The 27,451-nt window shown below is 42.4% G+C and overlaps 1 long non-coding RNA gene across 1 annotated transcript; it reads right to left on the bottom strand.

Moving 5' to 3' along the window:
- Nucleotides 1-3,473: 3,473 nt before the first annotated feature.
- Nucleotides 3,474-21,051, bottom strand: LOC140525975 (uncharacterized). Its single transcript, XR_011974178.1, has 3 exons — nucleotides 20,938-21,051; nucleotides 17,976-18,091; nucleotides 3,474-5,903 (listed from the first exon to the last, which is right to left on the bottom strand). It is a non-coding gene; the product is annotated as an uncharacterized lncRNA (long non-coding RNA).
- Nucleotides 21,052-27,451: the final 6,400 nt, after the last annotated feature.

The following is a 27,451-nucleotide window of genomic DNA, read 5'->3' as shown; positions in this document are numbered from 1 at the left end:
GGGGCAGCTGGGCCTAATGAGCAGTATAATGGGATGAGAGGTTGCAGAGAAGGGAAAACACTTGCCTGAGGCTACACAGCAAGGTAGTGCTCAAACTGGGGCCTAAACCCAAGGTTCTGGGTCTACTGGTCAGAGATATTGGCCTCTGCTGTCCATCTCATAGGGCCCAGCCCCAGGCACCAGTGGGGTGGCTGGAGAATGGAATCGTAGAAGGTTGTAGCTGAATGGATGTTACAAAGACATTAGAGGCCGATACCCTAAAAGTTTTTACATAGATTGTTACCGGTAACTTTTGTTTTTATATCATTTTCATTTTCTCGTATCTTTGTCTCCCAGAGAGCTATCCTTTAAAAGACATTTTTTAAAAAAAGCAAAAAAAGAGGAAGGCAAAACCAATCCCTTCATTTTTATGGAGAAAGAAACTTAGGACCAAAGAGAGAAACAGACTTGCCCAGGATCACATAATAAGCAGCAGAGCTGGAATTTGAACCCAGGTCTTCTGACTTCAAAAAGAGAAACACTCCTTTCCAGAGTGGAGTCCCTCTGGATTGAGCAAGTGCTTACTGCCCCTATCCCTTACCCCACCCCTATTCTACAGCACAGGCCATGAACCCATATCCTGCTTCAAGTGCCTGTAGCTGTTTGTTCTGGTAGGGAAATGCAGCCCCTCCACCCTATCCCACCACCTGACTTCTTTCTCTCAGGACTGCCCCTCTTTGCTACTCACCATCTTACACATACCCACACCTCTTTCTGTCACTGAGCAGCTAAATACTTGACAGAATCTGTTTGTCTTTGGGGCTGTAACCTGTCACAAATCCACCGGGCTCAGGGAGAGCAGAGCAGATCAGATGGCGCCTCCTCGCCCAGGTCATTCCCACGGGGGCTTTGTGACGCAGGTCAGGGCTCTCAGCCATAGTTTTGTGTATGTGTTTGTTGGGGGGGTGAGGGGAAGTAGGGGGCATCTTGCCAGGGCCGAACCCTCTTGGCAAAACAAACGAGTCCCCCCCACTGAGGTTGCACCTGGGCTAGCCTTACCTCCCACCCAGTTCTTCAAGCATCCTGCTGGGCACCTCCTGGTGCCCATACAACTCTTTCCCAGAGCAGAATTTGGAGACCTTGGCCCCATTTGGCAGCAGGGGTAGCCTCTGCTCAAGAATTGAACACACCCACACTACATCCTGAAGACCAGGATGGTGAGCCTTCACTGAGGCCATGGCAGCCGTTACTATTATGATTATTGTTAATAGCATTTTTGTTTATTTGTGGTATAGCCAAAAGACTTGGAAAAAAAGGATTCTGAAGATCCAAAGTCAGGTATCAGCTCTGACACTTACTGTCAGCTCTGTGATCTTGGGCAGGTTGCAGGGCCTTCATTTCCTCATATGTAAAACATAGAGCTGGACTGTATGGACTTTAATGTCCTGGTGCTGTGCTAGGCCCTAAGGACACAGCGTGATTGAAACACTTCCTGCCCACAGGAAGCTTACATTCTAATGAGGAAAACAAGGACACAATGAAAGGCAGCCAACAGAGCGAAGACACCAACAGCTGAGAAGATCAGAAGACACTCCATTGGAAGGTGATGCTTGAGCTGTGACTGCAAGAGAGGAACTATGAGTTCTAACATTTGGTTACTACCATCAAGTACTATCGTATTGTATTTCTATAGTGTTTGGGGTTTTATAAAGCACTTCTTGGACATTATTCTACTTGCCTCTCACAGCAAATTTGCCAAATAATATAAATATCCCCATTTTATAGATAGATGAACTGATAACTTCAGTGACTCTTTCAAGGTCAAACATTAAGTGGCAGAGCAGGCACTCAAAACCCCATGTCATCTTAACTCCATATCCAGCACCCCTGGAAAAGTTGGTATGAGTTGCTGAGCCTCTCTTCTCAAGAGAAGGTCTACTGACTTTTTTTTTTCTGCCAAGTCCGTCACCTTTGTATTTTTATACCATGGTTATTTCTGCTTAAATCCCCTCCTTCTCTTGAACCCCACCTTTGTAATCAAGAAATGCATATAAGTAAAACTTGCTCATTCAAGCAGTTTCTTGAGACAGTTTTATATTACATTCCACATCCATGGTCTTGTGTCTTCCCTTGTTTCCTCCCCACTCCCACCTGTTTACTGAGATGAAGGCCATGTGTTTGGCCATTATAATTAATCAGTTTGTGTGTGTGTGTTTTCAGTAATAGTGTTGTCATTGTGTCTGTCCTTCTTGAAGGTTCTTTGCTTTACCCTGCATCAGTGCATAAAAAAAAGTCTTTAATAACTTCTTGGAGCCAAGAAGTTAGACTGGATGGCATCAAAGTTTCTTTCCTGATTGGAAATCTGTGATTCTGTGAACAGATCTGTGGTCTCTTCTGAGGTGGGCATTAGGCAGAGTGACAGCTTGCCTCTTTATGGATGGAATGTCCTTGGGGCTGAACCAGATTGACCACTGATCACTTTAAGATATTATCTGCCTCTTCAGAGAGAATCTGAAGCTCAGAGTTATCAGACTGAGGGGGCAATTAGATTTGGGCAAAATCTAATTCTAAGTCTAATCTAAAAAATGATAATTTATATTTTTATAACACTATTCATGTATTTCCTCATTTAATCCTCATAATAGTTAGCATTTGCAAAGTGCTGACTATACGCCAGTCAGAGTGCTAAGCACTTTGCAATGATAATCTTGGTTGAGCCTCACAACCACCCTTGAAGGTAGGTGCTATTATTATCCCCCTTTGACAGTTGAGGAAACCGAGGCAGGCAGAGTCACAGAACTAGGAAGTGTGTGAGTCTGCATTTGAATTCAGGTCTTCTTGACTCCTGGCAGCTAGGTGGTACCATGGATAGTGTACTGGGACCAGAGTCAGGACACCTGAAATCAAATGTAGCCTCAGACACCTAATAGCTGTGTGACCCTGAGCAAGTCATTTAGCCTCTTTTTTCTTAATCCACTGGTGAAGGAAATGGCAAACCACTCCAGTATCTTTGCCAAGAAAACTCCATGGACAGTATTGATGTGCTATGGTCCATGGGGTCATGGACAAGTAGGATTCAACTAACAACAGCTTCCTGACTTCAGGCCCTCAACATTATCAACTGTATCACCTACCTGCCCTTTCATGTTAATAATAATAGCTAGCATATATCTAGAGATTTAAAGTTTGCAAAATGCTTTAGAAATATAATTTCATGTTAGCTTCACAACGGCCCTGAAATGTATGAAAGGTATTTCCCCTCATTTTACACATGAGAAAATTGAGGCACAGAGAGATTGATTCACCTAGGATCTCCTAGCTAGTGTCTGAGCTTGGATTTGATCTCAGGTCTTCTGACTCCAGTTCCAGTATTTTATCCACTGTACCACCTAGCTTCCTTGTGGTAAAGTAATAATAACAGCTAGCATTTTTATTTTTATACATACATATATGTATACACACACACACATATATATACACATATGTATGTACACACATTTATTCACACACTCACACATTTATATAGTGCTTCAAGGTTTGGCAAGCACTTTGTATCACATTAGATGCTCACAACAACCCTTAGAATTATTGTCTCCATTTTATTGCTGAGGAAGGTAAGACACAGAGGTCAAGTGACTTCCCATACTGATAACAAGGATCTGAGGCAGAATCCAAGTGCAGCAGTCTGTCTGTGTCACCTAGCAGCTTCCAAACTCATATAGATATTGTAGATGAGAAAACTGAAGCTCACAGATGTTGTGAACTGGCATAGCTGGGACACAAAGCTGGGTCTTCTGACTTAACTCCAGTGTTTGTTTTACCATGTTGAATTCTCTTTACTCTGGGTGGTTTGTTACTTCATGTCTGGAGAGCTGTGCCATTCTCTCATCCCTCTTGCCTGGCCCATTGGTCCTCCTGATCCCCAGAGCTGTCCATCAGGGCTGGGGTTGGAATGTTGCTGCTGACTGGGCATCATTAGAGCTCGAAGCTGTTGTTCTTCCTTCATTTTCAAAGAGGAGCAGTGACATCACCAGTGACTTGCGTGTAAATTGGATTTAAGTGAGGCAGAGTCCAGCAAAATCCATCAGCCTTCCAGAGTCAACCAAGTCCAGTGGCAGGACAAAAGTCAGGATGGCTGGCGATGGCTCAGGATGCAGTGGATGACCTTGGCGATGCCTAAGCACTTCACAGCACCTTCTTCAGCCTCCTTCATGGCCTTTGGAACAAACTGTTCTCATCCATCCATTCTGCCAGAGAAAGTCTTCACATGTTTGGGGTCGACATCCCTCTAACTCACCAATGGGTTTGAAACTGACAGTTTTACCAGGGTCTGGCTGGTGCACATGCTACAGCTTCTTGGAGCCACTGGTAAGAGTTGGGTGCCAAGTGGATACCAAAGGTGGATGAGCAGCCCTGGGAAGGACTCTGTAAGCCCTCCCACTAGAGGTGCTAGACTTCCCTGAATACCCCATACACCCCATAGTTTGAAGGTACGTCAGTGGTCAGTGCTGGCATTCAGTCAGGAAGCATTTATTAAACACCTTTGTGCCAATAACTTTACTGAGTACACAGGATAACAAAGAAAGTTAAACAGACACAGGCTGTGCTCTTAAGGAGCTCACAATCCAGTGAGGGAAACAGCATTCAGATAACTGTACAGACCAGACATCCACAAATTGGAGATAATTAATAGGGGGAAGGTAGTAACTTTAATGTTCCTAACTCTTCCCTATGTCTATATTTTGTTTACACTGTAAATGAGTAATGCCTCATCTGTTGTTGGTCTCCTTGATGGGGGTACTGATGTTTGCCTGTCTGGGAGGACAGGGAGCAGTTGGAAGAGGCATTTGCTCTAGATCGCTCAAAAGTAATTTTTATTCACCTAGTATATGCAAACCTCTGTACTGGGCATTGAAGGTTTGTACAATACAGTGAATGAATCAATCCCTACTCACAAGTTGCATGCATTCTAATGGAAGAGACAAGAAGAATGTGTGTGTGTGTGTGTGTGTGTGTGTGTGTGTGTGTGTGTGTGTGTGTGTGTGTGTGTGTGTGAATATAAAGAGAATGAATACAGGGTAATTTGAAAAGAAGGAAAGGCTTTATGTAAATGATACATGAAGGTAATACACAGCTCTGCTGATTGTGTCCATTATAAATTCATATTCAACTGGGTCCTCACTATAGCAAAGCAATCCTTGTATTTTTCCCTAATTGATTTTCTCCCTACAAAAAAAGCTCTTAACCTCTTCTCAAGCCTCTCACCTCCACCATCCACATTTCTCCTGAGAACCTTGAATCTTACTTTACTTAGAAAAACGAGGGTGTTCTATGTGAGAAGCTCACATGTGATTCTTCTCCCTTTCTCTTCATCTCTTTCCTTTTTCAGTCTCTCACAATGAGGGGGCCATTTTTGACATGACTATATAATGCCCTCCATCCCATACCCTTCCATTTCTCCAGCTGATTACCCTTTCAAGAATTCTTACTTTGTCTCTCTCCAACCTCTCTCTAGCTACTGATTCCTTCCCTACCACCTTCAGACATGCCTAAGTCTCCCTTATCTTAAAAAATCTTCACTAGTACCTCTCAGCCCCCAAAGCTATTATACTTTTATCCAGCCTCCCTTTCATTACCACACTCCTAGACAAAGCTGGCTATGCTTCCTGCCTGTACTTCTGTTTCTGACCTCACCAATAGACTGAAACTCTTCCCCCAAAGTTACCAAGGATGCCTTAATCTCCAAATTCAATAGTCTTTTTTTATTCATCCTCGTAATTCTTGATTCATTTGACACTGTTAACTTACCTCTCTTCCTTGATCCCCTCTTCTCTGGGTTTCTTTCACACTCCTCTCCTTGTTCTCCAATCTGTGTTAATTTTTCTTTTCTTCTCCTTTTAAGAATTCTTTGATCTAAGAGATGGCTTTTGGGGAAGAGGAGAGGGAGGGAAAGGAACATGGGAAATAGAGGTGATGTAAAAACAAAAGATAGCAGTACAGATTGACTGAAGTACAGATTGATTTAAAAAAGAGTAGTACAACCCACTGTTATACAATAGGGGAATTTGTTAGTAGGCACATTTAGGCTTGACTGGGGAGAACTTAATAATTAGAGGTGTCCCAAGGTGGAATTGACTGCTTTGGGAAATAGTGACTTTCCCCTCACTAGAGAATTTTAAACAAAGACTGAGTGAGGACTTGTTGAATATGTTGAGGAGGAGAATGAGGTTCTTTCAAATATGACTTGATCTCAGTGGCCTTAGAATTGTGAGATTTGTTGCCTGTGTGAAGTATGGCTCTTTGATGTCCTATCCAAAGAGTTAGTCTCCCACATAATTCTGGTCAGGTTTTTTTTTTTAATTGCCAAAGTAAGGACTGGATGCAGAACAGCCTAGCATAGTGCATAGGGCACTGAACTCAGAGACACAACACTAAGGTTTGAATCTTGCCCCAGATATCTCCTTAGTCATGATACTGGGCAACTCACTTAACTTTCTCTCACCTTCAGTTTTAGCATCTGTAAGATGGAGATAAATAAGTGCATAATGATAAGATTATGATAAGAATCAGATGAGATAGTTTATTTAAGGAACTTGGCAAGCCTTAAACTGCTGTAGGAAAGTGAGCTATGATTTTGAGGTTCAATAGTGTATTTCCCTTTATGGAAAGTAGTCCAGTGATAGAGAAAGTTGGAGAATATCAGGTTCTGACTGGTTTCTTGTCTCCAGACTGGTTGACTGTCTCATTTCTTTGTGATCATAGGATGAGAAGCTGGGACTTTTTTGGATGATAAATTGAAGTTCTAAATTGCCAAGAAATTGTACTTTTTGGTCTGGTTTGACTGATATCTGGATTTAATATTTAAGCCTGTTTCCGCTGTGAAGATGGAGGATAGCTTTGGAAGGGGTTGAATGAATGGTATTCTCAGTTACATACCCTATCCAATCCTTCAGTTACCTCTTAATTGTGTACTTAAAGTGCAGGGTAAAGTTTAATATGCTGAATACATATTATTATTATTGTCCCTCCACTTGAGAATGATACTTAACATCATTCATCTTGCTTCCTCCCTCTGAAAATTGTACTCCCTGACGCACAATTCTTTTGAGCAGTCTTCTCCTTAACACTCCATTTTCCTTTAGGTGTAGAGTTTTGGAGACACTCATTGTCAATCTTTTCATTTTTTTTTTCCCCAGGCAACCCTTATTTGACACTTTATTGCTTGGAGTTCCTGATTTTTAGTACCTTCCATATTGCTGGTTCCAGAAAGCAGGACAAGGAAGAGAAGCCTTTGGATTCAGTCAATGAATAGGCATTTATTGAACACTTGATATATGCCAGACACTGATGATACAAAATCAAAATAGTCCCTTACCCTCAAGGAGTTTACATTCTGCCCAGGGAAACATGTATACACATAATCACATCAGATCCAAGAACTCTCCTTCTCTCTTGATAGGGAAGAAGCATCTCCAAGCCTTGGGATGGGGAGTGGAATAAGGATGATGAAATTTGGAGGGAGGACACTTAGCTTTGCTACTGCCTCCTTTGATTTTGGGAAGTAGTTTCATCTGTCCAAGTGTTTGCCTGCTCTGTAGTGCCATATACGGAGGCTTTGAAGTCTGCTTTGTAGTGCCATTTACGAAAGCTTATGGAGTCATGATTGATGGAGCATTAGAGCTGAGGAGAAGAGATCTCATTCCAGTCCAGCCCCCTCATTTTGCAAATCAGTCCATCAGAAGCATTTATTAAGTACTTACTATGTACTGGCCACAATCCTAGAGGCAGAAACAGTCCCACAGAGAGGAATTGCCAAAGAACCCACAGGGACTTTAGTGACCATGCAAGAACCAAAATCTGTCCTCCATTCCCATTTTTCTTTCTTTCCAGTACACTAATTTGGTTTTTTTTCCTGTTTTGGATCTAACCTAGTGCTTGCCTAAATCATTTCATCTTAGGTCTAGGCAGTAGTCTCGCAGACTTTCTGGGGCAATAGCTGGACAAACTCCTAGGTCCTCTGAACCACCAACTCACATCTGCCTGTAGTGAATAGCTTGAGCCAGCAGAGGGCACTGAGGGATCCTATTCTTCATTAGGTCTAGGGATTGACAGTTACAACTAGGAATTCTAACACCTGGAGCAAATTCAGTAGAGAGGGAAGTAGGGGAGATTTGAGGTATCTCCTATGAATGGCTCAGGTGAATTGGAGGCAAGAGTCATGGGAATTGAGGTTAAGGAACTTAGGAGTCAGGGCGGTCAAAGAGAGCAGGGGTTGAGGTAGAAAGGAAGATGATATTGGTAGGTACTGAATTTGGGAGGAAGAGAGGAAGACCTGGAGGTCCACAGGGGAAAGCAACAAGATCTCGGCAGTTTGGAGTGTACTTTAGAGGAGGAAGGTGGTTGTTGAGTGATGCTGGCAGAGGGAGTGTCTGAAAGTGGCAGTGGGAAGCAAGAGGCATTCCAAGTCTTCCTTCTGGCCACGTGTGCCAGGGGGTATGAAAAAAAATGATCAGTTGGCCATGGAGAGGATGCCAAGAGATGTGGTGTCTTCAGAAGAAAGCTTGATTGTGATTTTGGTGGGATATAAACCATCAGAGAGGTTTATATTGACATCATAGATTTACAGCTGGAAGGAACTTTAGCTAGTAATGATAATGACAGCTGACTTTTATATAGCACTTTAGGGTTTGCAGAATTCTTGCCACATTCTTTCATTTCATTCTCACAATACTCCTGAGAGATAGGTGTTGTTATTGTCCCAGGATTTTTGTTTGTTTTATAAATGAGGAAGCTGACCAAGACTGAGGGACCTGTGGACAGTTAGTAAGTATCTGAGACAGCATTTGAACTCAAGTCTTCCTGTTTCCAAGTTCAATGTTTAATCCACTAGCTGTTTATCTCTATGCCGAGAGGCTATTTAGTGCAACCCTTTCTCTTCACCCCTCCCCCCCCCACCACCACTTTACAAATAAGAAAAGTGAAACCCAGAATGGGATTAAGTAGCAGAGTCAGAATTAGAACTCAGGTCCTCTGACTCTCAATCCATGGATCTTTCCAATGTACCACAACAGAAGAAGGTTCTCAAAGAGGATGCAGTAGAATGGAAGGACTGTGGGAGTAACTGGGGAGAGCCAGGACTGTAGATGTGTGAGGAGCAGGTTGGAGAGGATGTTTTGGGTGACCTGCATTCCCAGGTCAAATACCCTTCTTGGGATATGATAGCTATGGAATTTTTTGGAAAAGCTATGGGGTAAGAGTCGGTGACCAAGCAAGAGAGCCAGTTGGTCAGATGACTAAGGAATAATTCTGGGTAGCTATAGCCTCCCCATCCCAGGATGTCTTGGATAAAATCCTGATTGTGTTCCAAGTAGAAGGAGAAGGTGAGATTTTAGGCTGTGGCAATTGGGCTGGAGTCAGATGATGAACAAAGCTGCGGTAGTAATGTATTCTGGACCTTGTGTTGTATGGGTAGGTGGAGGGTGGGGAAAGTATAGGTGCAGATGGTAAACTTGTTCCCTTTCTTTTGTGTACTCTTATAGCAGAACCTCCAACCTATGCAACTTATACCACTTCACTCACTAGGAAAAAAATGCTAACATGGAGTGACCAAGGAACCCTGTTTGAGCAATTGATGGATAGTAAATAGAGCTAGAATGGTTGTCTAGGGAAAGGGAGATAAAGTCCCTGGACTTCTATCTATGAGACAAGGGACAAGGGAGAGTCTGGCATGAGTGGGGCTGAACTGAGGGAATATTTGTTGAAGGATTGTGAGGCAAGGGGGAATTTATATTCAGGAAAGAAGACTTTGTGAGAGAGGAGGAACTTGGGATTCAGCATCCTAGTCCAACTCTGCCCAATATATGACTTTTATGATGCTACAGCGTTCTTGACAAGTAGTAGTTCTTCACCTCTCCTTGAAGATGCTAGTTCCAACTTGGGGGAACCAGCACCTGCTTCTTCTTATTGGTGGAGTCATCTCAATATGCATGGCTCCCAGATGCATTTACCCAACCTTAGTCTTTTTGCTGAGCTCCAGTTCCAATCACCAGTTGCATATTGGACATTTCAAACTGGATATCCCTCAGGCAACGCAAACAACATGTCCAAAAACGAACTCTCCTCTTTTTCCCCTAAATCTGTCCTTTTTTTGAGCATCCCTGTTTCTGTCAAGCATACCACCATTCCTCCAATCATATTGCTTTATCACTTCATTTCACATGACTCCTCACTCTGGTTACTCCCCAGGTGTCCAATCAGTTGCCAAGTCTTGTTGGCAACTACCTCTATAACATATCTCCCTCCATTATCTTCTCTCCACCATTACTGCTACCATTATAATGTAGGCCCTCATTCTCTCATGCCTAGACTTCTGATTGGTCTCTGTGCCTCAGGTGTCTCCCTTCAACTTATTTTCCACAGAGCAGCTGCCAGTAATTTTCCTAGGGCATAAGTCTGACATATCTCATTCCTCTCCTCAGTAACTCCAATGACTCCCTGTTACCTCTAAGATGAAGTATAAATCCTCTCATTTGTTATTTAAAGCCAAACTTGGCCTCAACCTACCTTTCTAGCTTCATTGTACACTATTCCCTTTCATGGACTCTATTGTCAGGTCAAACTGGCCTTACAAGATGTTACAGATGTCTTTGTACCATCTGGCCCCTGTACCTGTAATGCACTTTCTCACCAATGTCTCCTACATGGACTCCCTAGTTTCCTTCAAAGGTCAGCTCAATGACCACTTTCTACATAAAGCCTTTCTTTATCTCCCATCAGCTGCTAGTAGATCCCACTCCCCCATTACATTGTATTTATATGCATATCTGTGTACATAATGTCTCCTTCCCATGGAATGGAAGTTTCTTGAGAGCAGGCACTGCTTAGTTTTTGTCTCTGTATTCCCTAGCACCTACAGCCCGTGCCTAACATATAGTTGTCACTTTGTTAATTGATTAGAGGTGGAGATAATTTCCTAAGAAGGAGAGGAAGATCTCTCAGGGATGAGCCTGTGTAAGGGTAACTGTGGTCAGTTCTTATGTTTTAGTTTAAGTGGAGAGTGGTTTACGAGTGGGTGTTTTCAGCCAGCTTTATGGGGCTGTGATCGTATAGTGGTACACATTTTGGCCTCAGACTCAAGCTTTGATCCCTCATCCCCTTCAAACACCCAGGGAAGGAGTGGGGGCTATCTGGCTTGGCTGCACCAGAGGGGGTTTTGAGTGATGGCTTGGGGAGCCTGTGGCTAAGAACTGGTTTGGCAAGATGTGCTTGGCCCGAGCTGCTGTGGTTTACCGCTTCCGAGCTGGTCTCTTCAGCTGGTAGCAACTGGGAGAGCAGGAGGGGAGGCACATTTTGTCCTCAGTGCCTGAGGAGGACAAGTCACCTCATGGGGATGGAGGTCAGAGTGATGGGCCAGGTATAAAAGTGGATCTGGAGCTCCCAACCAGGAAACTCTCCTTGGCTTGTTACTTGTGCTCATTTTGTTTATAATAACATCAATGATCTCCATTTTTATTGAGTTTTTCACATTTACACAATGTTTAACTAGAAAGGTGGCACAAGGATTATTATCATCCTCATTTTAGAGAGAAAAAATGGAAGTTTAGGGGTCTAAATGACCTCTTAGCATAGAATAATAGGATAGCTAGGTGGCATAGTGCTGACATCTTCCTGAGTTCAAATCCAACCTCGGACTCTAGCTATGTGACCCTGGGTGAGTCACTTAATGCTGTTTGCCTCAGTTCCCTCATCTGTAAAATGAGCTGGAGAAGGCAATAGTCAACCACTCTAACATCTTTGCCAAGAAAACCTCAAATGGGGTCATCAGATGTCAGACACACAACAGCAACAATGTCACGTAGATTTAGAACTAGAAAGGACCTTAGAAGTCATCTAGTATAACCCCTTATTTTTGCAGATAAGGAAACTGAGGCCCAAGTAGGAGAAGTGACTAGCCCAGAGTCACACAGGTACCAAATAGTAGATCTGGAGTTTGAACCTTTAAACACAGCCAATATATTATCAATGCTCTAGACAATCACTAAACATAGGGATGGATCTCAAGTTTCTTTCATCTCTTAAGTCTGTGAACTGGCTTGCCAGTGGTCAAAGGCTATCACAACATTATTATCAGTATCAAAATCAGATTGATGTCTTCGTCCTGCCCCACGTAGCAGAACTGAAACTAGGGACTGGGCCTTTACTGCTTGGGGAAAATTCAAAGGAAGGGAGGAGGGGGCCTGAGTACTATGAACTTTAAGACTTTAGTTAGCCCTGGTCAGTGAGGGTCCCCCTGACTGCCCAGTGCCCCAAGGATTGCAGTAGACATGAAGGGAACATTCTAGTCTAACCCAGAGCCCCACTCACTCCACATAGAGCTTCTTCCCTGTATCCCCTATGCCTCTCAGGCTTATATGTTTGGGCTATAGATTTAATTTGGGGTGGGAGACACAGCAGCATAGAAGGTAGTCCAAATTCAAGTGCAGTCATTCCGGAAGAGGCATAGTGGGTAGGACATAGTCAGGAAGGCCGGATTTCAAATCCCACTTGAATTTACTAGCCATATGATGCTGGGAAAGTCATTTAGCTTAGCCTCAGTTTCCTGATTTGTAAAATGAGGAAGTTGGGTTTGATGTCTTCTAAGGTCCCTTTCAACTCTAAACATCTATGATTCCATGGTCCATGTAAGAGATGGAGAAAACATGGGCCCTGGGAGAGGAGTAGTCTTGGCCCTGTGGCTATTGCTACCACTTGGCCAGAGTGGGCTGGCAAAATCTCAAGATGAGCTTTGGAGAAGGAAATCAACATAGGGAAGAGCTGTGATCACCCCATGCTATTGTATCTTCTATCCCTGTCTCTAAGGAGCTCCAGTTAGTCACTCAGAAGATGGAACTAACCTGCTAAGTGATAGTCTCTTGGCACCAAGCTGCCTGTCAAATCTTCTTTTCCCTCCACTTATTTTTGTGCACTCTCTTTGTCCTCAGGCCTGGGGTAGAGGGGAGATCCATGACAAAGACAGGGAGGACCTTCTGAGACATCCTTCAACAAACTTCTGTGGCTAACTACCTCTGCCAGGCTAGAATAAATTGGACAGTATGGTGGGGATAGTTTCTTGGCCAAAGAGAAAAAATGAGTACTGAAGGGGAATTGTCCCAGGTGAAGTTGGAAACCCCAAATTGCAAACATGCAAAAACTCCAAGGTTTGGGGGGATTAGCAGGAGACCAACCTCACGCAGCTGGTGGCGGTAGGGACCCTGTCCCAGGCCAGCAGTAGTAAGCTCAGCTAAAGCTGGGATCCAACTCTGGTGTTGTACATGGTGGGGAGAGAAAGCTGGGGACCAAAGTCTATGAAAAGACTTCTTTCTTTTCATGTCCTTCCCTCTGAGATTACCTTCAGCTTTTCCTGCCTGTTTCTATGTGCATAGTTTGTTTGCCTGTTCTCTCTCCCATTAGATTATGAGGTCCTTGAGGACAGGGACTGTCCTTTGCCTTTCTTTGTACCTCAGCAATTAGCACAGTGCCTGGTACAGAGTAGGCAATTAATTAATGGTTATTGACTTGACATATCTTTTCCTTCTCCTCCATCCCCACTTCTAGAGGAATAATCATCTAATGCTGGAGGAAACCTTAAAGACCATTAATCCCTTCGTTGTACTTACCCAAGGTCACACAGCTTTGGCCTAACTTGTTCACAGCCATACTATGAACCCATGATGTCCATGCTAGCCTGGGGTTCTTGGAACCCAGCACTGTGGGTGGTAATGGTTGGTGTAGGGTTGGGGGAAGGGTCAGTATAGGCAAAGAACTCAAAATTGTGGAAGGGAAACTACTCATTTCAAACCAGTGGTTCTTAACTTTCTGGGGGCTGAGAAGGGAGTGTGTCCAATCTCAGTCTGAGTATTTGGCCCTGGGTGGAGGGCACAGGGACAGTTTGGGGCTCCCAGGGATCATTTGCATGCAAAGAAAGGAAATTTGCATTTTTGGGAAAGAACAAACTGTGGGAACAAGGAAGAGGAGGAGGAGTGAAGGGAAATAAGGTATTAGTGAAAAGGTGTTTTTGTTGTGACTAACAGGATGCTTATCTTTCAGGGAGTCTGGAAACCAAGCACAGCTGAAAGACAGACAGACATTGCTTAGTAGAGGGTGTTATCAGGAGCTGATCAGACTGCTGGGTTTTGAATTCAGACTCTTACTTCAGGTAGTCAGAATTCAGGGAATGTTTATATAAGCCAGATGACCAGGATTTCACATGCCCTCTCTCATCCACTCCTAATAAGCTGCAAAATGTCAGAGTTGGAAGGAACCTTAGAGACCATATAGTTCAACTCAGTTTTACTGTGGAGAAATCTGAGGCACAGAGAAGGGAAGCCACTTGCCTAGGGTCGTATAGTAGTCAGGGTCTTCAATTCAAATCCAAGTCTTCTGACTTTTAAGTCCAGAGTTTTTCCTGCACTATGCCTCAGCATTTCAATTAATAACAATAATAATAATAATAAAATCTACATTTCTGCATTGCTTTCCTTACAACAACTCTGTTAGGTAGGTAGTCAGAGTATTTTTTGAAGCCATTTTATGGAAAAACAAACTGAGGCTCAGCTCAGCCATGGTTGGATCTCAGTCTCCCCCAAGACAACAGATGCTTGACAAAGGAATTTCTCTTCACCTGCAAACCTGAAGACAGGAGATGAGGCAAAAAAAAAAAAAAAAGAGCAGGGTGGAAAGAGGTTATTGAAGTCTGCGTAGCAGAAAAAGGATAGTTGGGTTCTGCTTGAGATCTCAAAGGCAACAGTGGGAAACTTATGTTTGCATTGGGGCTTTGACAGGAATCTGCTGTCAATCAGAGGCAGTTGGGCAAAGCTAGCATCATCTGAGAAAAGACAGAAAGTCTGCTATGAGTAAATATTACAGCCTCACTGGGGAGTCTCCAGAAACTAGGCTGCCAGTGTTGCTAATGAGAAATTTGGCTGTGACAACTGGCCCCAAGAGCTACTGAGGAAAGTGATGGAGTGCTGAGGATCTCATGATAAGTATGGATGACAAGGAGAATTTTACACCGACTTGCAGTTTGTTTTCTTGACAATAACTAGCAACAGCTATGCATACACAAAGTCTGAGTAAATCTCCCTGCCAGGAGAGATGGTTAAAATGGCTGGAGGAACTCTTCAGGGTCAGAGGTTCTTAATACTATTAATGGAATGAAGTGTAGCCCACTTGGACAGAAGGAAGAAGTACATGGGTCCAGGAAATACCACCAACTTGACTTGATATCTCTTGGGATTCTCTCTTTTTGCTCATCTTTCAATGAAATCTTTACCTGACAATGACAATTTCAAGTATTTCAAACATGAAAGAAGTCATGAAGGGAATTGACATTCTGGACTTGATTCTGACCAATGTGCTGAAAGAGAAATGATGGGAACCTTAGAAGGAAGTGACCACTCCATCTGAGAACTCAAGATAGAGAAGACAGAAACCAATACAGAGCCTGAATTTTGGAAGGGAAGCTCCAAAGAATTCAGGGAAGGTATAGATAATATCCCATGGCTTAAATTCTGTAAGAGAAGGCAACCCAGGAGGAAGAGAAAATCTCAAGAATGAAATTGGGTTTTTTTTATCATTTTTAGGAGGGGAAAGGAAATAGGAGTTGTGACTTGCCCAAGATCACACAGCTAAGTAAGTGTCCAGTGTCCAAGGCAGGATTTGAACTTAGGTGCTCCTGATTCCAGGGCTGATATTTTGAGTACCAGCTAGCTTCACTCAAAGAATGAAATTCTGAACCACGAAGACAAACAGTTCTGATTGGGAGGTAAAAAAGTGATCTGTCAACAGAAGAAACATGCATGGGAAACATCTACTAATTTAGATTTTTTTTTCTTTTTAGATATCCATAGAAGATGGAAACAAGGGCACTTAATACCAAAGAGTGTCTCAGTCCTATAGTGTTGAAGTTCAGAATGAGCTGAACCTGACCACAATGCTAAGGACAGTTGCTTTTTAGGTAAAGATTGAAGTGAATTGGATGCTAATAGCTGATAGAGAGAGAGGTAAAACGTTGTTGTTATTGAGTCATTTTTCAATCATGTCCAACTCTTCATGACCCCGTTTGGGATTTTCTTGGCAAAGATACTGGAGTGGTTTGCCATTTCTTTCTCCAGCTCATTTTACAGATGAGGAAACTGAGGCAAATCGGACCTAAGTGACTTGCTCAGGGTCATACAGCTAGTAAGTATCTGAGACTGTATTTGAACTCATGAAAATGAGTCTTTCTGATTCCAAGCCCAGTCTATTCCTCTGTGCCGCTCAGTTGCCCCTCATTCTTATCTTGACTCTACATTAATTGTCAAAGAAAAAGATCTTCAGGCTAAGGATAGAGAAAAAATGATTGAAATGGAGTCGAAATGCAAGATAAATCAATAAGTCAACAAGCATTTGATAAAATTCCTACTATATTCCAGGCACTGAAAAGCAAAAGATCATCTCTGCTCTCAAAATGCTAGCAATTTGGTGGCAGCTAGGTGGTACAGTGGATAGAACCACTGACCCTGAAGTCAGAAGAACGTGGGTTCAGATTTGACTTCAGACAGTTATTAGCTGTGTGATCCTGGGCAAGTTACTTAACTCTGATTGCCTCCCCCCTCTAAGCCCCCGCCCGAAGATGCTAGCAGTTTAATTAATGGGAGAGACATGCAAACAACCATATACAAACAAGATAAGGACAAGAAATTAGGAGGAGACTCTGTAAGAAGGTACAAGATAAAAGAAAGGCTTCTTGTGGAAGGTGAGACTCACAACTGAGCCTTGAAGGAAGCCAGGGAAACCAGAAAATGCAGAGAAACATGAGGGACAAGCCAGTGAAGATGGAATGTTGGGGAATAAGAAGACTGGAAAAGTAGGAATGAACCAGATTATGAAGAACTTTAAATGTAAAACAGGATTTTATACTTTATCCTCAAGTTAGTGGGGAGCCATTTGAATTTACTGAATGTGTGTTTGTGTGATAGTCATACCTGAGTTTTAGGAAAATCAGTTTGATGGTTGAGAAGAACATGAGCCAGAGTGGGGAGAGACCTAAGTGAAGGAGACCAACCAGCAGGCTATTGCATGAGTCCAGGCATGAGGAGATGAAGGTCTGCATCAGGGTGGTAACAGTGTCCAATGAGCGAAGCAGGGGCCTATATGACAGATATTTTGAAAGCAGAAAACACAAGACTTGGTACCTGATGGGATATGGGAACTGAGAGCAAGGAGTCAAGGATGACTCTGAGGTTGCAGGTCTAGGGAACTAGGAAGATGGTGGTGCCCTCAACCTCCAGGAGGAGTAAGTCACGATGTTATGGAGGATCTACCTGGCCAGTAGTTATATTCTTTGAGATGACTTCCCATTTACTCCCCATTAGAATGTGGGAGCAAAGACATTGTGTTTGCCTTTCTTTGTATTCTCAATTCTTAGCATAGCAAGGGGCACATGGCAAGCAAGAATTTAATAAATGAGTGTTGAATTGACTAGATTGTGGTTACCAAATCATCTGTCAGTGCTCTTTGGAAAAGGATGCAGAATAGCAGAAATACTGAAGGACTAGAGAGGGGCAAACTCCCAGATGATGATGATGAAGAAGAAGAGGAAGAGATTGGGATTTGTAGATTAAGCCTCCAAGTTTGATTTTGATTTCTAGAAAAAGTCCAAAAGTAGTCCAGAAACACCCTCCTGAATCTTTCTTGTGTCTCTTTAGTGAGGTGTTAGATTCCCTTGATAAGACTAGTTCTTTGATAAAATCTGAATTCAACTCCTACCCTCCCAACCCCAAGATATTCCCTTTGTTTGCATTGAAGATAATATATTGGGCAACTCTAGAGTTGGACTATATATATTTGGATTTAGTATTTTAAAAGAGGTATAGATTAGACTTAGGACTGAAGAGACAGGAAATCCAAATTTGGATGGGCAGAGAGAAGAAGCTGGTTGGACAGTTCCCAGGAGGGGAGTGCTTTCAGAGACTTACGCATTCTAGGAAACCACTGGGTTGCAGAAATTACTTTGGATAGAGGCAGCAGCAGAGTGATGGAGTTCTTAGACCACTTAGACCAAGCCTCTTGGATTCAGAAAAAGTTTTAAGACCTAATGGGACATGGAAGGAAGGAAATAAACATTTCTTAAGAATCTATTATTTGCCAGGCACTGGGCTTAAGCAATTTAAAAAGTTATCTCATTTGACCCTCACCACAACCCTCCCAATATGAGACCAGGCAGCTGCAGCAGGAAAAAGAGCCATGATATAGAGGAGCAAACCTTAACCTTGGCCATCGCTGCATTTCAATCAGCAAGTATTTTTTTTTATATTCATACCACACACACACACACACACACACACACACACACACACACACACACATACACATATAAGAGATTAGTTATTAAACACCTACTGTGTACTAGGTCATATGCTAGATAATTGGAATTCAAATACAAAGAATGAAATAATCCCTACAATCTTACATCCTAATGGGGGAGATAAGTACATCAAAAATACAGATAACATAAATATGAAGTGAATAAATACAAAGTAGTTAAATACAGGGCAGTTTGGGAGGGAGGGGCCTAGTAGTTGGGGAGGAGGGCAGAGGGACATCAGGAAAAATTTCATGCAGAGGAAAAGATAGTGCCCAAGCTGTATCTTGAAGAGAGACTCCTTTTTTTCCCCTGTATAATAGTCTTTTTTAAAAAAATTTATTTTGTTTTCCCCCAATTCCATGTAAAGAGAAGCTCTTTGAGGAGGTGAGTTATGTAAATTGTGCACATCTCAAAGGCAGGTGGGACCACTAGAAAGCAGGGTTGATGGACTTGATAAGAAACTTGAGTTCTTGATCCACTCAGAAGAGGGGGACAGAAGGTTGTGGTGGTGGTATCCTTTAGCCTCTCAGTGCTGGAATAAATCTGAAGAGACTGTGTATTCTTTTCAGTAGCAGCCCAGCCTCACAGTGCTTGATCCATCTAGTAGCTTTGAGTTTTTTCCTTGCATACAGAGTGGACCTCAAACCCAAGCTGGTCCTCCAAGTGTGGAGGACTGTTTAGGTCCCTGGGAAAGAATAGTTCACTGAAGGGAGAAGGAGAATTATCTTGACTGTTTATGGACTCAGGTGTAAGTTGTTTGCATTTTTCTGTTGAGTTAAATAAAACTTGTTCTATATTCATTATTTTGTTTAGCCTGAAGCTTTCATAAGAGCTGAGGATACTTCTTTTGTTGTCGAGAGGTAGACATGAGCCAAATTCTGATATTCCCAGGGGAAACTCTGGGTGGAGGTAAAATGAGACAAATTCTACTTTTTCAGGGAGAACCCTGGGTGGAGACATGATCAAAAAAGAAAGGTTACATGAGAAGTTCCACAGATTGAGCTCAGTCTTTGTAAATTCTAACTTCAGGTCCTGGGTAATAGGTTGCAGTATTATTAAAGGGATGGCTTCTGAATTATCAGAAAGGGAACCAGTGATTACTGAGAGCCTGTATAGGTTCATCAAGAACAGTTCATATTAGACCTCTTTTCATTTTATCTCAGGGCTACTGGGTTGATAGATCATAGGATACTATAAACATTATTTAACAGGTTTTCCACAAAGCATTTTGACAAAGCCTCTCATGCTATCTTGTGAACAAAGTAGAGAGATGAAAAGTTAGAAAGATATTGTAGTTAAGGGGATTTACAATGGCTTGAAGGACCAGATCTCCAAAGTAGTCATTTTGTGGGTCAATGGAGAGAAGTCTCTAGTGTAATGTCCAAAGGATCACTTCTTGTCCATATTCCATTCAATATTTATATTAATGATTTGGATGAAGGCAAAGAAGATATACTCATCAAATTTAAAGATGACCCAGAACAGAGAAGGAGGGTCAACAAGTATAACAGGGCATGATTCCAAAAGGTCTTCACAGGTTTAGATCACAAGGCCCATATTTATAAGATGAAATTTAATGGGGATCATTTGACCTTTGGTTCAAAAAATAAAGTGCACAAATGCAAAGTGAGGGGTATAAATGGGGAAGGAAGGAAACAAGCATTTATTAAGTGAATATTATCTTATTTAATTCTCACAACAATTCTGGGAGGTAGGTACTATTATTTATCTCCATTTTGCAGTTGAAAAAACAGTGACAAGTACAGGTTAAGTGACTTGCCCAGGATCACAGTTAAAGATCTGAGGTGGAATTTGAACTCAAGTCTTTGTGACTCCAGGTCCAGCACTCTTACCCACTGGGCCACCTAGATGCTTCTGGAAAGTCCTATCTAGACAATAGGTCATGTAGAGAAAGACCTGGGAGTGTTTAGTTGGACAGCTAGGTGGTACAGTGGATAGAGTGCCAGGCCTGGAGTCAGGAAGACTTCTCTTCCTGAGTTCAATCTGACCCCAGATACTTACTAGCTGGGTGACCCTGGGATACACGTACCTCTGTTTGCCTCAGTTTCCTCATCTGTAAAATGAGCTGGTGAAGGAAATGACAAATCACTTTGGTATCTCTGCAAGGAAACCCCAAATGGGGTCACAAAGAGTTGGACATGACTAAAAAAACAATTGAACAACAAAAACTCAATTAGCTGTGTTATGGTGGACAAGAAAGAAAAGATGATTTTGGAGGCAGTTGGTGGTGTGAAGCCTGGAGTCTGGAGACTCTGGGTTTAAATCCAGCCTTAGACCCAGTAAGTGTCTCAAATTAGACACTGGCTGTATGACCCTGAGCAAGTTACTTAACCTCTTTGCCTTTCTGTTTCTTCATCTGTAAAATGGGATTAAAACAGCATCTTCCTCCCAGGGTAGTTGTGAGGACCATATGAGATAATATTTGTAAAAAGTGCTTAGCAGAGCGCCTGGCACATAGTAGTAGCTTACTAAATGTTTATTCCCGTCCCTTTCCCTGTGTTAAGAGAAATGGTGTCCAAAATACCAGATATCATTGTTCTGCTGTCACCTACCTTGGTCAGACCACCTCTGGATATGGCATTCAGTCTTGGGCACCTCATTTCAGAGTGGACGTTTCTAAGGCAGAGCACATACATGTGAGACCAACATGGTGAAAGGAATGGAGACTGGGGCTTGGGGTTGGTCTAGATCATAATAGCTGTCTCCAAATGTTTGAAGGGCATGGTAAAGAAGAAAGATTAGGCTTGTTCTGTTTGTACCCAGAGGGCAGAACCAGGATAATTGGTAGAAGTAGAAGAGGCAAATTTAGGCTAGAAAAATAATAGTAACTGAGAACAGAGCAAAACTTCCTACCCATTTGCTACCTAAAGAGGCAGCTGGAAGTGGATTAAGCACTGGACTGGATAGTCGGGAAGACCTGAGTTCTTATTCCACCTCAGATATTTACTAGCTCTGTGGCCCTGGGAAGGTCACTTGACTTCTTTCTGCCTTAGTTATCTCATCTGTAAAATGCAGATGAAAACCATAGCACCTACCTCAAAAGGTCATTGTGAGGCTCAAGTGAGATAATACAGGATATCCCAAAAGTCTGTTTATCTTTCCAGAGCTAGATACACCAGTATCCATAGATATAAAGTGCGTTACATCTATATATCCATAGATGTAAAGTGTGTTGCTAACCTTGAAACACTATGTAAATGTTATAAACCTAACTACTGAAAATGGAATGAACTGGCTCAGGAAGTAGTGAGTTTCCCATATTTGGGAAAGTCTTCAAGTGGGGCCAAAGATATTGGGGAGGGAATTCCTTTTCAGGGTTTTTGGGTAAAATACTAGATGATCACTAAGATTCCCTCTAACCCTGTGCTTGAGAGGTCACAGACCTAGTAAGCACCAAAGCTAGAGCCTGAGCCCAAATTCCTTAATTTACAGTTTAGCAAACTTCCCACTGTCCTAGACCTGTTTGCCTCCACCCTTACACTTCTACTCTTCTATGAACATGTTCAGGGCAGCTAGGTGGCACTGGGATAGATAGAGCACTGGGCTTGGAATCAGGAACTCATCTTCATGAGTTCAAATCCAGTCTCAGATACTTACTAGCTCAATGACCCTAGGCAAGTCACCTAACCCTATTTGCCTAAGTTTCTTCATCTGTCAAATGAGCTGGAGAAGGAAATGGCAAACCACTTCATTATCTCTGCCAAGGAAACCCCAAATGGGGTCATGAAGAGTTGGACACAACTGAAACGACTCAACAACAACATGGATATGTTCCCCTATTTCTCTGCTGTGGTTCTCTCTTGAGTGTCAGGGCTGTACCAGGGACCCCCTCGGTGGCTTCTAGGAGTGTACAAAGCCCCAGAATGAGATGGGGTCAATAAGTGAGGGGTTCAGTGGTGTTTGAATCTCCTTACTAGTGAACTCTTCCAGGCACTGTGTACGACTCATAGAAGGATAAATGACTTTCTCTTAAAAACTGAATTGACTATTGAGACTGGACAGGGAGAGAGTCTCCACAAAAGAACCTTTCTTGTGCTCAGAATTAAAGGCCCAGAGACTTTAGGGCAGTTGTGCTTCTGGCCCCTTCCCCTAATTCTCACTCCAGTCATTCCTTGTCTTCAGTCGTCACTTAAATCCTTAAGGCTCAAACCAGGCATTTACCTTCCCTTCTTAGTGCTTAGTCTTTGCTCCTCTCTTCCCATTTACTTTGATCAGCATTGATTAAATACTTACTGTATGTAAGGGTATAGTCCCTGCCGTAGACTGTCTACTTTCTGAACAGCAGCTTAGATAAGTACAGAGAGGCAGGTTCATTAGCAGTAGGCTGTCCAGGCAGTGACCAATTCCTTGGCAGTGGCAATATAAGAAATTAAGAATAACATAAAATGGCCTTCAGTCCTGGGTGGCCTCTTTCATTTCTGCAGAGACAGTGTCAAAATATTTAAAAAGAAAAAAGAGGGGAGTGAGGGGTTGGAGTGGGACAGGACAGAAGGTGTAAAGAATCAGTTTTAGGCTATCTGTAAACATTAACTTGGGACAGCTAGGTGAAGTGGTTAGAGCACCAGGCTTGGAGTCAGAAGATTGGAGTTCAAATCTAGCCTCAGACACTTACTAGCTGGGTGACCCTGGGCAAGTCACTTAACCTAACTAGGAAAGTCACTTATCTTAAATTGCCTCAGTTCCTTGTCTGTAAAACAGGGACACATTAGAGAAGGAAATGCCAAACCACTCCAGTATCTTGGCCAAGAAAACCCCATGTACAATGTCATGCAGAGTTGACTGAACGACAAACATTAACTTAACTATTCATATTCTAACTGTGAAATCTTTGTCCAGTGTTTGGTGTAATAGATATGCAACTTGTAGAAAGTAACTTGATCAATTTTGACATTCTTGCTAAGGATGTAAATGTACAGATGGTCTGTGAGGCCCTCCTGGAGAGACACATAAAGGAACAAGAAGGATTCATTTTATCATTTGTCTGAGGGCAGTAAGAAACATCATTTCATGGAACATTTGGAGATCTCTCATTGTGGTCCTTACATGTTTGCCGAGACTGCTGTGAAAATAACTGCAGCTTATGTACGAACATCTGGTGCAGAGGATGAAGAGATAAGAAATTCTATAAAGAACTCAACCCTTCAGTTTAACCCTACAAGTTAAATAAAAATGTATGTTCCTCATAATGGAAGCCAAAGTAGATGACAGCTTCAAGAAGAGGTTTGTCAAAAGTATCAGCACTGTGGAAATGTCGAAGAGGATGAGAAATGAGAAAAGGTTATTGGATTTGGTCGTCTGAGTGCATTAGTGATCTTTGAGAGAGCAGTTTTCAATGAAGTAATTTCTGATTTTTGGTAGGGAAAGGCCTCTCTGAAACCCACAAGGGTCACACTCAGTAGACTGACTCTGCTCTGGACATTGGACCTCCTAGTACTCTTTTTTTCTCGAAACTTCCATACCTTATACTTGCTTTACCTAATTTATTTACCAGGTCCATCCCTAGGGTCTACCTGCCTAATGCATCCTAATGCATCAGAACTGGAAAACCAACCCAAGGTGCCTGATCAGGAACCTGCCCCTTTCCTTGGATGCCTTGTTGAGCTGCCTAAGTATGACTGACTAGGATGAGGACCCAGACATCATTACAGGCTCAATGGAGCACTTGGAAGATCCTGAGTGTGCCAAGACTGAAGGTAGCTTCTCTGAAGGAACATCACTGACTCCCATCCTCCCGTTGCCCAAAGACTTGCCCACTCTAACTTAGATCTCTTGTGATTAAGATCCATTGCATCTATTTCCCTTCTAGCAATGGAGATCAGCTGATGTTCTTCATCCTAAATTCCTCTTCCCTTATTGTCCTTTCCCTCTTCTCTCCTCTCCCTCCCTTCTTCCTTACTGTAGGTGAAACTCAGGCATGTTTATAGGCCAGGGGAAGAAACCAGTAAAGACAAAGAGACTGAAGATGTAAGAGAGAGAAGAGATAGGATCTGAAATCCTTGGGGACTCTGACTCCACTCTTAGGTAATCAGTGATTCTGTTGCTGTAATCTTGATTTGGTCGCCTTCCTGTTCCCTCCACCTCCCTGCTTCTTCCATGTGTGGCACCACCTCCTCTCCCTTTATTTTATTTATTTATTTAGTTTTATTATGAGCTTGTCAAATATCAAATGTAAACATTTCCGTATACAGAGAGCAGACAAAAGATGATTGTGTAATAAACCGTTTATTCCTTGAGCTTTGTTAGACAGATTGGCATTTTTTAAAATATAGAATAAATTTAACACAGTAGTACTAACACTGCCCTGCTTGTCTCTGTCCTTTTCTGAACTTCCTCCTCCTCTTTTCAGCATAATTTAAAACTGTTCCATTAGTGCTCTTTTCTATCTTTTCTTCTTTTTTCTTGTTGTTTTTTTTTGGGGGGGGGGGGAGAGTATCTTCTCTTCTTTTAAATAATAGTCTCCCAGCCCACTTAGTTCCCCACTCTAGACTAGAGCCCTAGATCTTGCTTTTTCCGAGTTCTTTGTTTAATGATAGTAGTAATCCTAGAAGCACAGGATATCAAAACTGGAAGGAATCTCATTGGTTATCAATCAATCAATAAACATTGGTTAAACAGCTACTTTGGGATTCTACCAGGCACTATGAAAGATACTAAAGAAACAGAGAAAATACAATGGCCCCTGCTTTCCAGGACTTCACATTCTGTCAGTGAAGAAAATTACAACAATGACGATGAACATTTATATAAGGACTTTAAGGTTTGGAAAGTACTTTACAACTATCTTATTTAATGCTCACAATAACGCTGAGAAGAAGAGGCTATTATTATCCCCATTTTACAGATGAGGAAACCGAGGCAGAGAGAAGTTAAATGACTTACCTGGGATCACATGTCTAGTTAAGGATCTGAGGCAGGATTCGAATTCAGGTATTCTTACTCCAAGTCCAGTACTCTATACGCTGCATCATCTCACTCCCTATCTAAAATAAATACAAGGCAATTTATTACATCAAGTCCAACAGAGAAGACAGGCCTGGAAAGAGGAAATGACTTAATTTAAGGGTCCTATAGTGAGAATGGCAGAGGCCAGACTAGAATCTAGACCTCCCTACCTTTCTCTTTCTCTGGGTATGCTACCTCTTTTGTTTTTTTGAAGAATTTTCCTATTCCTTTTGTTCATCTACCCATTAAAGAATGAGTACATATTGAATGCCTTTTTAAAAAAAAAAATCCAGCCCTGTAACAAGTCCTGTAGGGGCTACAAATAAGTATAAAACATCATTCCTATCCTCAAGGAGCTCATAGTCCATCTGGGGAGCAAGACTGACACAATGAAAGCAGTAGAAGTGGTATAGACTGTGAGGACAATCGGAATTCAAAGAGAAGAACTTAAAGGTTCTGTGGAGAACATACCCCAGCAAAAGCTCAACCAGTGACTAGAGTGTTCAGATGGTCTATGTATGGGAAGGCAATGCTGGGGGATGGACTAGGGGAAAGGTGACAAGGAAGACTTCTCATAAGGAAAGTTTCCTAGAAGATTCCTAGTCATTTGATCCTTTCAATGATCCTAAGAGAGGCAGTATGGCAGAGTCAGCCTCAGAGTGAGGAAAAATTGGGTTCGTAATCCAACTCTTACACATTAGCAGCAGGACCCCAGAAAACTAACCGAACATCTCAGGGCCTTGGCCAGAGTCCCTGGGAAGTTCAGATCCTATCTCTTCTCTCTCTTACATCTTTAATCTCTTTGTCTTTACTGGCTTCTTCCCCTTGGCCTACAGATATGTCTGGGTCTCACCTATAGAAAGGAAGAAGGGAGGGAGAGGAGGAGAGAAGGAAAGGGGGAAAGAAGGAAGGCAGAGAGGGAGAGAGGAAGGGGGAGGGAGAGGAGACAGGAGTAGAGGGGGGAAGAGAGGAAGAAGGAAGGAGAGAAGGGAAAGAAAGAAAGAGGGGAAAAGGGAGGAAGAGAGAATATAAGGACTCTAAGATTATAAATTGCAAACTGGGTACTGATCTGCATTGGTAGAAAGAATTCATAAGCTCATAGGGATCTAAGAAGTCATTGAATCCAATCCTCTCATTTTTACAGATGAGTAAACTGAGACCCAGAGAGGCTAGTATGTATCTAAGGTAGGATTCAAACCCAGGGCCTCCTTGCTCCTTCTTTGTATACACTATACCAGTTGCTTCCCTTAGGGCTGTTTTAAGGATCAAATCAGATAATGACCTTCCAAGAAGTTTTCTGTATGGGAAGTTTATCTTCATTGGCCTCTTTCCTTCAGTCCATTTTCTAATACCAGCCTTCCTCATCATGAGTTCTCAATACCAATAAAATTACAGGTCTAGTTTACAAAAGAGGTGGGGCAATAATCCTGCTATTATCATCCTCATTTAACAAATGAGAATAATGACACCTGGGACAGAGCATTTGACTTGCTCCTCATATTTTCACACTGTTGTCCAGTTGTTTCAGTTGTGTCCGACTCTTTGTTGGACGCCATCTTGGGGTTTTCTTGGCAAAGATACTGGAGTGGTTTGCCATTTCCTTCTCCAGCTCATTTTACAGATGAGGAAACTGAGGCAAACAGGATTAAGTGACTTGCCCGGAGTCACACAGCTAGTAAGTGCTGAGATGGATTTGAACTCAGGAGGATCAGTCTTCCATTGTGCCACCTAGTTGTCCATATTCACATTGCAAATTAATAACATGGCCAAATTAAGAACCCAGGTCTCTAGATGCCCATAAGTTTTGTTACACCATTCCAAACGTTTTGTATCACACACATGTCATGCATGCTCCCTAACAGGTTACCCAAGAAATTGGGGTAGCAGTAGAGGTGGGAGGTAGGATTATAGTAACTATAGGGTGAGAGGAAAGAAATTATGAAGGGAATGTAGTTTTCTATGAAAGGAACCAAGGAACTGTTTCCTATAATTCTATGGATCCACAGCACAGGTGAAATAGTTGGAATTATCATTACTTATAACTGCCACCTCCCTAATGTGGAACCATAAAATTCCACTTTCTGATCATAGCTACCCAGTCTGTAATCTCTCTCTCCTCTCCAT

This window comes from Notamacropus eugenii, chromosome 2, assembly GCF_028372415.1.
Source record: "Notamacropus eugenii isolate mMacEug1 chromosome 2, mMacEug1.pri_v2, whole genome shotgun sequence".
Taxonomy (NCBI): Eukaryota; Metazoa; Chordata; class Mammalia; order Diprotodontia; family Macropodidae; genus Notamacropus; species Notamacropus eugenii.
Note: the sequence above shows the minus strand (reverse complement) of the source record. Positions and strands in the feature narration are given on the sequence as shown.